Raw genomic sequence first — 10,635 nt, 5'->3', positions numbered from 1 at the left:
CACAGAGCCCAAAGGAAAACCTGAAGAGCTCATAGAGGAGCTGATGGAGGGGGGGGGGTCAAGAGATGTGGGGAACATGCCGTCCCTTTTTAGATCTACAGAATCGCCCTTTAAACGATAATGGAGATTCTAGCTCTATTTTTTGTTCAGAGTCCTGTTCCAGGGAGTGCTAAGGGCAGCCCTAACAGTCATTGCTACTTGGGGATATAGTTTTGCAGATATAGAGGACCTCCATGCAGCTGGCTCCACTCTGGCATAAATTCTGTGAGCTCTGCCATGTTTGTGAGTTGTGTGATTAAAAAGTCCTGGAACCTGAAGCTTTTACTTTAATTCCACCATCTCAACTTGTCCCATGGGATGGTGGGTTGTGGAGTTGTCCATGAGAGTGCACTAGTGGAGTTAGTTATCCCTTAGAGTTCTCATCTTGTAAGCATTCAGTCTGAAAATGTTGTCTTACACTTTCTATCACACCTAATCCATGCATGAAATAGGATTGATACTTCTCAACGATGTTGTGGGGGTGCATTATATCAGTCCTTCTGCCACCTACATGAGCTGAGCTGAATGAAGGACATTCTGTATTGATCAGGTACAGAACTTTAACAGTTGGATGCTCTTGTAGTATTAATTTGCTTGCTTTTCTGTATTATAGTTGGATAGGACTATTATTACTTACAGAAGGGACAATAATTTGCTCTTTTTAGTACAAGTTTGACCTTATTAGGTATTCTGTATTCCCTTTCAAGCAGGTTTTAGACAGCAATAAATAATTTGGGGGAAAGCTCAGAAGAATGACACAAAAATAGTAATTCTGGAAGATTGCTTTTATTAGCTTAGGAGCAGAAGATATGCTCCTCCCCATTGAAAGAATACTGAATTTGAGGGGTGATTACTCCTCACAAATACAGAGTGCCATTGATAGAGCTCTGCAGATTTCACGTTCTCATTTTCATGGACTTCACATGCAGACTTTAGATATTTCTTTTTGTGCAGTTCTGTGTCCTCTCAAATATCACCCTTGTAGGACATTGAAAACAAGAAACCAGAAAAGGTCCATATTTCAACACACAAATCTTCCTGATGTGCAAAAAATTAACCTATTCTTGCCTATTGTTCCTTTGAAATAAACATCTGTGTTTTAATTTGTGACTAAAAACTACAAAGACCCAGTAAAAAACTTATTAGTAATAACCCCTAAATACTGTGAGATGTGGCTTATAATCCTTGCTTCTCTGTAATGATTTCCCCCAAATGCGCTTCGAGTCCCTTGCCAAATTTTGCCATGGAAACAGAACATTTTGAGTTAATAATTACAAAGAGTTGCATTCTGAATATTTTTGCAATATAAAGGAACTAGAATCAATTGTTCGCATTAGTCAGTGAAAAAAGAATACAAATTTCTTAAGTGGAAGAAACATTTTTTTCTATGTATAAAATCTTTAACTTCTATTAGAAGTTAGAAGAACAAGCTACAAGGAGAGTTTTGGAAATGACCATCACTGAATGTATTAGAGATGGTGTAATGTATTAAATCATTTCTAACATCTTGAAAATCAAATGCCCCCAGCCCAAATGATCTATGAAACAGTCCCACACGTGTAATGTACTGATAAGAGAGAACAAATTGCTTTGTTATGAGGGAGGGATTCAGGGATACTGCAGAAGAATGCTCAAATGTTATTTGTTTTTCAGCCTAAAATATATCAGGCCTAAAACAACCTAGATTTTGGGCTAGGTCCTCAACAATTGTAGAGATCAACTCATTTACTGAAGTAAAAGATTCTGTTGTGACTTCCATCAGTTGAGGGTTCAGCCTTCAGTTATGGGAACCAGAGAGTCACATAGGTTCATGTAAATAAAGGGTTTTTTTTATATTCTCTTAACTCTATCATCAGATTCTTCCTTGAGATCCACTTCTGCCAAGAAGCATACAAAAATAGCCAACTAAAAGATGCTTCTTACTTGGGTTGCCAGCTGTTTAATCACACAAATCCAAAAGCTCTTGCACCACCCTCTGTCACATGCCTTCCTCAATGCCAAGTCCTTTCCTGCCCCTTCCCCAGTGCCCCACCCCCTGCTCACGCCATCCCCTCTCCCTCCTCTGATCACTGTCTCCCACCCTCACACATTTTCACTGGGAGGAGAAGAATGTTGATGGGTTCAGAGTGTGGGATGGGGCTCTGGGAGGGAGTTTGGGTGCAAGAAGGCACTCAGGAGCTGGGGCAGAGAGTTGGGCCTAGGAGGGGACTCAGGATGCAGGCGGTGAGGGGGGTTGCTGGCTCCAGGAAGAGGCTTGGGGCTGGAGTAAGGAGGCGTGGTGCAGGCTCTGGGTTGAGGTGAGGAAGGGGGTGAGGCATGTGGGCTGGGGCAAGGGTTCAGAGTATGCGAGGTGATGTGGTGTGCTTGTCTTAGGTGACTCCCTGTCGGTGGTCCAGTGGGGCTAAGGCAGTCTCCCTTCCTGGACTGGCCCCATGCTGTTCTCAGAAGCAGCTTGAATGTCCCATCCTGACAAAGCTATTTCCTTTGAAGTTAATGCTTCTCCATAAGATAGCAGTGATTCAGCTATCTGGGGCAATATCCCTCAGAATTTGCCATAGAGCCATGAATAAACCATGGAGACCTTTGTCGACAACAGACAATAGTCTCTGGGCCAGTTTATTCATATCCAAGTTAAAATATTACACTTGCTTTGCTTAAGTGTAACTGTACCATTGTGTAATGGGTATGTGCACGTAAGGATGTTTGCATATATAATAGGTGTTCGTGTGTGTGTGTGTGTGTGTGTGTGTGTTTAGGGAAATAGTCTGTATTTCTAGATGTATATTAATCATAACCCATTAGAAAAAGTAGCAAAAATGGCAAATCCACTAAGATCCTAATGATTACCGTAAGTCTTGGGAATACTAGTGTGCACACTTTTGTATTCTGTTGCCCTATGTGTATGCATGACTATTTTCTATTGTAGTAAGGCTATAGAATCGTAGAAGAACAGGCAGAAAAGACTCATTAAATCATCTGGTGCTTCCCCTTGCCAGTGCTGAATTCAGATTCCAGTCTGCCCAGTTTAGAATGTCCCAGTTTCGGAATGACCACCACTTCTCACGATAAAGCATTCCCTAATCTATCAGATCTTAAAGTACAGTAGGCTTAAAATGAAGCTCTGCTCTGCAAAGTTTTGCTGCTTTAAATACATATGTATGTGAATTTGAGCAATATTGTAAGCATATCAAAATATGCAGTTCAAACATAATTGATTTTGTTAGACTTTGCTGGAAAGTGGAAATACTTTATCAGCATTATAAAGGACAGTCAATTATATGCATAACTTTAAAAGTAAACTGTCAAGTACTTTTCTTGTCATTATTGGTTTCTTCTCTTTTGTAGTATGTTCTTAGAATTTTGAAAGTGAAATTACTTTCCATACCAGTTCCTGTAATACGGTCTTAGAAACTTGAAAGTAAAATTACTTTCAGTACCAATTCCTGAAAAATCTTATTTCCTGCGTGGAGCTTAATATGTACTATTACCTGATCTATTTGCATCTCCTATTTAAGATATCGCTTATAGCAGCCCTGTCAGTCAGTCCTTTACAGATTCAGAAGCAGTATGGGCTTTCTTGCTGTGTGCTGAGCTTGTGTTTGTGAGTGAGGGTTGGTGTGTGTTTTTTGTTGGTTGTTTGTTTTTTCCTTTGTGTTTGTGAGTGAGGCTTTTTTTTTCACTTCCCCTTCCCCTCCCCCTCTCCTTCATGGAGTGTGTGCTGTGAGTGGCAGGTGGAAACTGTTGGCTTCTAATTAAAGTTTGAATTCTAGAAGCCTCTGCTGATTGGCTAAGCCTTGGTATGGGGAGAGACTTTCAGGCAGTCCAGGGCTTGATGAAGCAGTGAGTACATGACCAAGGAGCTTGCGAACAGGTGAGTGCTAACAGGGAGTTTGGAGAGGGAGTTGGGAAGGGGAGAGGGAAGGGTGCGAGGTTCTCTTGCCTTTCTTTTTAAATCCTTTCTTCAGGACAGAAGGGATGGATGGTGATAGGTCTGCTGTTGTTATCTGCACAGCGTGTACCATGTTTGTCTTCCTCCCGGAAGAAAGAACAGATTTCATCTGCACTAAGTGCAAGCTGCACACCATTTTGGAAGAAAAATTTAGAGGACTGGAGGCCCAAGTGTCGACCCTACGCTCGATCAGAGAGGATGAAGACTTCCTTGATAGAAGGCAGTGTTTTATCCTGCAAGCATGGCAAGTGGAAGAGCCAGAGAAGGCAGTACAGGACCAGGAAGAGAACTGGCAGCATGTAACTTCTAGAAGGGGAAAAAGGCCAGTACGAGAATCCCCCCAGTGCTACAGAGGTAAGTAATCGCTTTCAGGCTCTCTCCACAGGCTCTGCAGTGGTGAATTCTTTGGAAGAGACCTCACAAGGAAGAAACCAGAAGGGAACACCACCTACTGGAAGGCACGGGATGCGTAGTCCTAGGGATGGGTGTTCCATGACCACCACCCCCAAAAGAAGACGATGGGTGGTGGTGGTTGGGGACTCCCTCCTCAGAGGGACTGAGCCATCCCTCTGCCATCCGGACCTGGAATCTCGAGAGGTGTGCTGCTTACTGGGAGCTCGAATTCAGGATGTGACTGAGAGGCTTACCAAACTGATCAAACCTTCAGATAGCTACCCCATCCTGCTTCTCCACATGGGAACTAATGATACGGCCAAGAATGACCTTGAGCGGGTTACTGCAGATTATGTAGCACTGGGAAGAAGGATCCAAGAATTCGGAGTGCAAGTGGTGTTTTCGTCCATCCTCCCTATTGAAGGGAAAGGACTGGTCAGGGATTGTCAAATTGAGGAAGTAAATGCGTGGTTGCGCAGGTGATGTCACAGAGAGGGCTTCGGTTTCTTCGACCATGGGACTCTGTTCCAGGCACAAGGATTGTTAGGAAGAGATGGGATCCACCTAACCAAGAGAGGAAGGAGCATTTTCGCGGGCAGGCTTGCAAACATAGTGAGGAGGGCTTTAAACTAGGTTCACTGGGGGACGGTGACCAAAACCCTGAGGGGAGTGGGAAAGTTGGATCCCAGGAAGAAATGCAAAGAGGAACAAGCAAGAAAGGAAGACCCCTGATTTGAATGGAGAAGATAGGGCGATCAACTGGTTATCTGAGAAGTTTGTATACTAACACGAGAAGCCTGGGTAACAAATAGGGAGAACTGGAGGCCCTGGCCCAGTCCAAGAAATATGATTTAATTTGGATAACAGAGACTTGGTGGGATGACTCGCATGACTGGAGCACTGTCATGGAAGGGTACAGACTGTTCAGGAAGAATAGGCAGGGGAGAAAAGGAGGAGGAGTTGCACTATACATAAGAGAGCACTATGATTGCTCTGAACTGCAGTATATAGAGGAAGAAAAGCCTGTTGAGAGTCTATGGGTTAAGTTTAGAGGTGCAAACGACAGCAGTGATGTTGTGGTTAGTGTCTACTACAGGCCACAGAATCAGGTAGATGAGGCTTTCTTCAGACAACTGAGAGAAGCTTCTAGAATGCAGGACCTGGTTCTTCTGGGGGACTTTAATCACCCTGACATCTGTTGGGAAACCAATAGGGCAGTACACAGGCAATCCAGGAAGTTTTTGGAGAATGTTGGGGATAACTTCTTGGTTATCCCAAGTGCTGAAGGATCCGACCAGTGACTGTGTGCAGCTTGACCTTCTGCTTACAGACAGGGAGGAACTAATAGGGGAAGCAGAGGTGGGTGACAGCCTGGGAAGCCGTGATCATGAGATGGTAGATTTCAGGATCCTGACCAAGGAAGAAAAGAGAGTAGTAAAATACACACCTTGGACTTCAAAAAAGCAGATTCTGACTCCCTCAGAGATCTGGTGGGCAGAATCCACTGGGATGCTAACATGAAGGGGAAAGGAGTCCAGGACAGCTGGCAGTATTTTAAAGAAACCTTATTGAAGGCACAGAAAGAAACCATCCCGATGCGTAGCAAGAGAGGCAAACATGGTAGGAGACCGGATTGGCTTACAGGGGAAATCCTTGGTGAACTTAAGCACAGAAAGGAAGCTTACAAAAAATGGAAACTTGGACAAATGACCAAGGAGGGGTTTAAATGTATAAGTCGGGAATGCCAGAGGGTTATCAGGAAGGTGAAAGCACAAATGGAATTGCGACTGGCTAAGGATGTGAAGGATAACAGGAAAGGTTTCTACAGTCATGCTAGCAAGAAGAAGGTGATCAGAGAGGGTGTGCGGCCCCTACTAGATGAAGGAGGTAACGTAGTGACAGATGATGTGGGGAAAGCTGAAGTACTCAATGCTTTCTTTGCCTCTGTATTCACGGATACGGTGGGCTCCCGGGCTAATGCTCTAAGTGATGCAAGATGGAATGAAGATGGACAGCTCTTGGTGGGTAAAAACAGGTTAGGAACTATTTATAAAAGCTAAACATACACAAATCCATGGGTCCAGACATAATGCATCCGATAGTATTGAGGGAGTTGGCAAATGTCATTGAGGAGCCTTTGGCCATTATCTTTGAAAAGTCGTGGAGGTTGGGATAAATCCTGGATGATTGGAAAAAGGCAAATGTAGTGCCCATCTTCAAAAAAGGGAAGGAGGACGATCCAGGGAACTATAGGCCAGTCAGTCTTACCTCGGTTCCTGGAAAAATCATGGAAGGGATCCTTAAGGAATCCATTTTGAGGAACTTGGAAGAGAGGAAAGTGATTAGGAATAGTCAGCATGGATTCACAAAGGGCAAGTCGTGCCTGACCAATCTGATTCGCTTCTATGATGAGGTAACTGGCTCTGTGGACGTGGGAAAGTCAGTGGATGCAATATACCTTGACTTTAGCAAGGCTTTTGATACAGTCTCCCATAATGTTCTTGCCAGCAAGTTAAGGGAATGTGGATTGGATAAATGAACAGTAAGATGGATAGAAAGAGGGCTAGAAGGCCGGGCCCAGCGGGTAGTGATCAATGGCTCGATGTCAGGATGGTGGTCGGTTTCTAGCGGAATGCCCCAAAGTTCGGTTCTAGGACCGATTTTGTTCAGTATCTTTATTAATGACCTGGATGAGGGGATGGATTGCACCCTCAGCAAGTTTGAGGATGACACTAAGCTAGGAGGAGAAGTAGATACGCTGGAGGGCAGGGATAAGGTCCAGAGTGACCTAGACAGATTAGAGGATTGGGCCAAAAGAAATCTGATGAGGTTCAGCAAAAACAAGTTCAGAGTCCTGCACTTGGGACAGAAGAATCTCAAGCATTGTTACAGGCTGTGGACCAATCAGCTAAGTAGTAGTTCTGAAGAAAAGGACCTGGGGGTTACAGTGGATGAGAAGCCGAATATGAGTCAGCCGTGTGCCCTTGTAGCCAAGAAGGCTAATGGCATATTAGGTTGCATTAAGAGGAGCATTGCCAGCAGATCCAGAGATGTCATTATTCCCCCTTTATTTGGCTCTGGTGAGGCCACATCTGGGCTGTATCTACACTGGCATCCCTTCCGGAAAAGGGATGCTAATGTAGCACTTTGGAATAGGCAAATCCGCGGAGGATTTAATATCCCCCGTGGTATTTGCATTAACATGGCTGCCGCTTTTTTCCGGCTTGGAGATAAGCCGGAGAAAAGCACCAGTCTAGCTGTGATTCTCCGGAAAATAAAGCCTTTTCCGGAGGATCTCTTATTCCGGAAGGGATGCCAGTGTAGACGTAGCCCTGGAGTATTGTGTCCAGTTCTGGGCCCCCCACTACAAAAAGGATGTGGAGGGTCCAGCGGAGGGCAACCAAAATAATTAGGGGCTGGAGCATATGACCTAGGAGGAGATGCTGAGGGAGTTGGGTCTGTTTAGTCTGCAGAAGCAAAGAGTGAGGGTGGATTTTATAGCAGCCTTCAACTTCCTGAAGAGAGGTTCCAAAGAGGATGGAGAGAGGCTGTTCTCAGTAGTGACAGATGGCAGAACAAGGAGCAATGGTCTCAAGTTGGGGTGGGAGAGGTCCAGGTTGGATATTAGGAAAAACTATTTCACTAGGAGAGCGGTGAAGCACTGAAATGAGTTACCTAGGGAAGTAGTGGAGTCTCCATCCCTAGAGGTGTTTAAGTCTCAGCTTGACAAAGTCCTGGCTGGGTTGATTTATTTGGGATTGGTCCTGTCTAGAGCAGAGGGCTGGACTTGATGACCTTCTGAGGTCTTTTCCAGCTCTATGGTTCTATGATTCTATGAAGTCGCTCTATGGATGAGTCCTAAGTGATGACTCAAAAGTACATAAATCCCAGATCCACCCTTCTACAAAAGTACTTCATGTGACACCCTGGTACATTCCTCACTCCTGTGATATAATTCACATATTTTGCATAAAGTATGCCTTACTGAGGTATCAATCTAAAAGTCTTGATCTGCTAGACATTAATATCTCAATTGGATTGTATGTGCTAGCAGCGTATGTGAAGTGATGAAATTTGGGTATGTATGTGTTACTGAAACATATTGTGAGGTTGAAAACACCCACAAGCAGCCTTTCAGGTACAACAGTAAAAAGACCAAGCAATGTGAATGGCTTATTGAGGAAATGCCCACAAGCGCAAGGATTACTCCAGGAACTGCATATAATAGAAGTCTCTCTGAGATAACACAGCTTAATGGGAACTGTTTGACCCCAGTCACAGAAAAGAGCTTTCATGCAAATGGGAAGAATATATAAATGGGGGAAAGGGAAATGGCATCGTAATGATACCTCACTCTCCCAACAGCAACACACTGGGAAACACCTGAAGAACTAAGTGGTCCTGGGCCACAGGGATTTCTATCCTATGAATGAAACCCTGGGCATCCCAAACAGCAAAGCTAAAGCAGCTTGTGCCATAAGAATCTGCCAGCCTGTTTATCACTCAGGGTGAGAATTTGTTAATTCATATCCTACCTACCTCGTATGTTAAGCTCAGTTGGTGTTTTTGTTTATTTGCTAAAAAAAAATCTGCTCTGATCTGTTTGCTGTCACTTTTCATCACTTGAAATCCATCATTTTGCAATTAATAAGCTTACTTTACGTTTTAATCCAAACCAATATGTGTTGGAATAAGGTGTCTGGGGAAAATCCCAATTTGGTTACCACAAGTGTACATCATCCTCTTCCAATTAAGAGAGGGAGGGACTGAGAATTAAACCCATACACTGGCCAAATTTGACCTGAGCAGGATGGTATTACTCTGGCGTTCTAAGCTGGGAGACTAGTGGTTAGTGAGCCTGATCATAACTGTAGCTGGGGGTGTCCCTACCTTTGTGAATATTGGTTAAAATACAAGCTTGAAGGGCTTTGAAGATTGTCATAAGAGCACAGTGAGAGAGGAAGCTCTCGCTGGTAGATCAGGGGCCTCAGTGGTAGCATTCCAGGGGGGTCAGGAAGCACTCCAGGGGGAATCTGTCACACTCACCATCTGTAACGTGGCACCTATTATTCAGAAAGGTTTCAAGAATGCACGTAGGGTTGTTTAAAACAATTTAATAGTTGGAAATGTCTAAGACACCTCCTTAATGGAGATGGAAGGGGCAGGGTAAACCATAAAAATTGTGTTATTACAAATTTTTAGAAATAAGTTGAAAATCTGATGTTTTCTTCTCTCTTTTTTTCTATTTCTTTCCTCCCTTACATTATTTTTCTGTCCATTTCTATTTCCTTTCTTTCCCTATTCCTTGTGCACTGCAATGACCTCTGGCTATTTCCACTTTTCTGCACCATTTCCATGCACACATTATCTGGGGGGAAAAAAGGAAATAAAAAAGTAAAAACCATCAGAATGCAAATGTATCTTAAGGCAACAATAATAAACATAATCTCTCTCATTTACCAGAGATTGTTGAAAGCTTTCTCTCTGCAATTTATTTTGCACCTTTACAAAACATAAAATCTTTGATTTGTGTTTGCCGTGGGGTGGCCATGGGGTCTTATTCTGTAACTCTTATTCATGTGAGTAATCCTTACATTTCTGAATAATAGTTTCATTAACTCCCCTGCTTTATGAAAAATTAACAAGTAAAAATAGCCTTAACATAGATCTCTATTACGATCATTATTTTGGGGACCCATCCCTGAAACATTCATTTCTATAATCTCAGAATAAGGGAGCCCAGAAGAGAAACAATATGTCAGAAGTGGCAGTTCTCCAGCACCCTCCTCCTGTATACATCACTTCTGCAAAATCTGCCTAAGAATGGCTCAGATCTGCCACTGATATTTATAAGAACTAGTCTGTGCATGAGCCAGATAACAACTGTAATCTTTTAGTCATTTAGTTGATATCAGCAATAAGGAACAATCGGAGATGGAACATGGAGATTCTACTGTGAGATGACAAGATTTAACAATGAGTGATTATAACAGTTCCCACTCTAAAAAAAATAAAATAAAAATGCTAATCTAATTCACACTTCTACTGGGTGTGGTTCATTGTATCATCCAGTGGCACTTAGGCCACTTACACATAGAAAGAATAAGTTTCTACTACAGCCTTAGCTGAGAGACAGCTGGGTTTTAGCTCCAGCTATAGAGGCTCATGCACAAAGCTTCAGAGGTCCCAGATTTGGTTACACCTGTTGGTGTTAAACTAAATCCTGCTCTCTTACTCAGGAGCAATTGCCTTAG

At 43.3% G+C, this 10,635-nt stretch overlaps 1 long non-coding RNA gene across 1 annotated transcript; it reads left to right on the top strand.

Annotated features, from left to right (window-relative positions):
- Positions 1–3,840: 3,840 nt before the first annotated feature.
- On the top strand, positions 3,841–10,397 carry LOC112543943 (uncharacterized). The gene is made up of 3 exons (XR_003087236.2): positions 3,841–3,910; positions 8,747–8,889; positions 10,110–10,397. It is a non-coding gene; the product is annotated as an uncharacterized LOC112543943 (long non-coding RNA).
- The last annotated feature ends 238 nt before the right edge of the window (positions 10,398–10,635 follow it).

Source organism: Pelodiscus sinensis, chromosome 3 (assembly GCF_049634645.1).
Source record: "Pelodiscus sinensis isolate JC-2024 chromosome 3, ASM4963464v1, whole genome shotgun sequence".
Classification (NCBI taxonomy): domain Eukaryota; kingdom Metazoa; phylum Chordata; order Testudines; family Trionychidae; genus Pelodiscus; species Pelodiscus sinensis.
The sequence above is the reverse complement of the archived record's forward strand: the minus strand, read 5'-3'. Positions and strand labels throughout refer to the sequence as shown.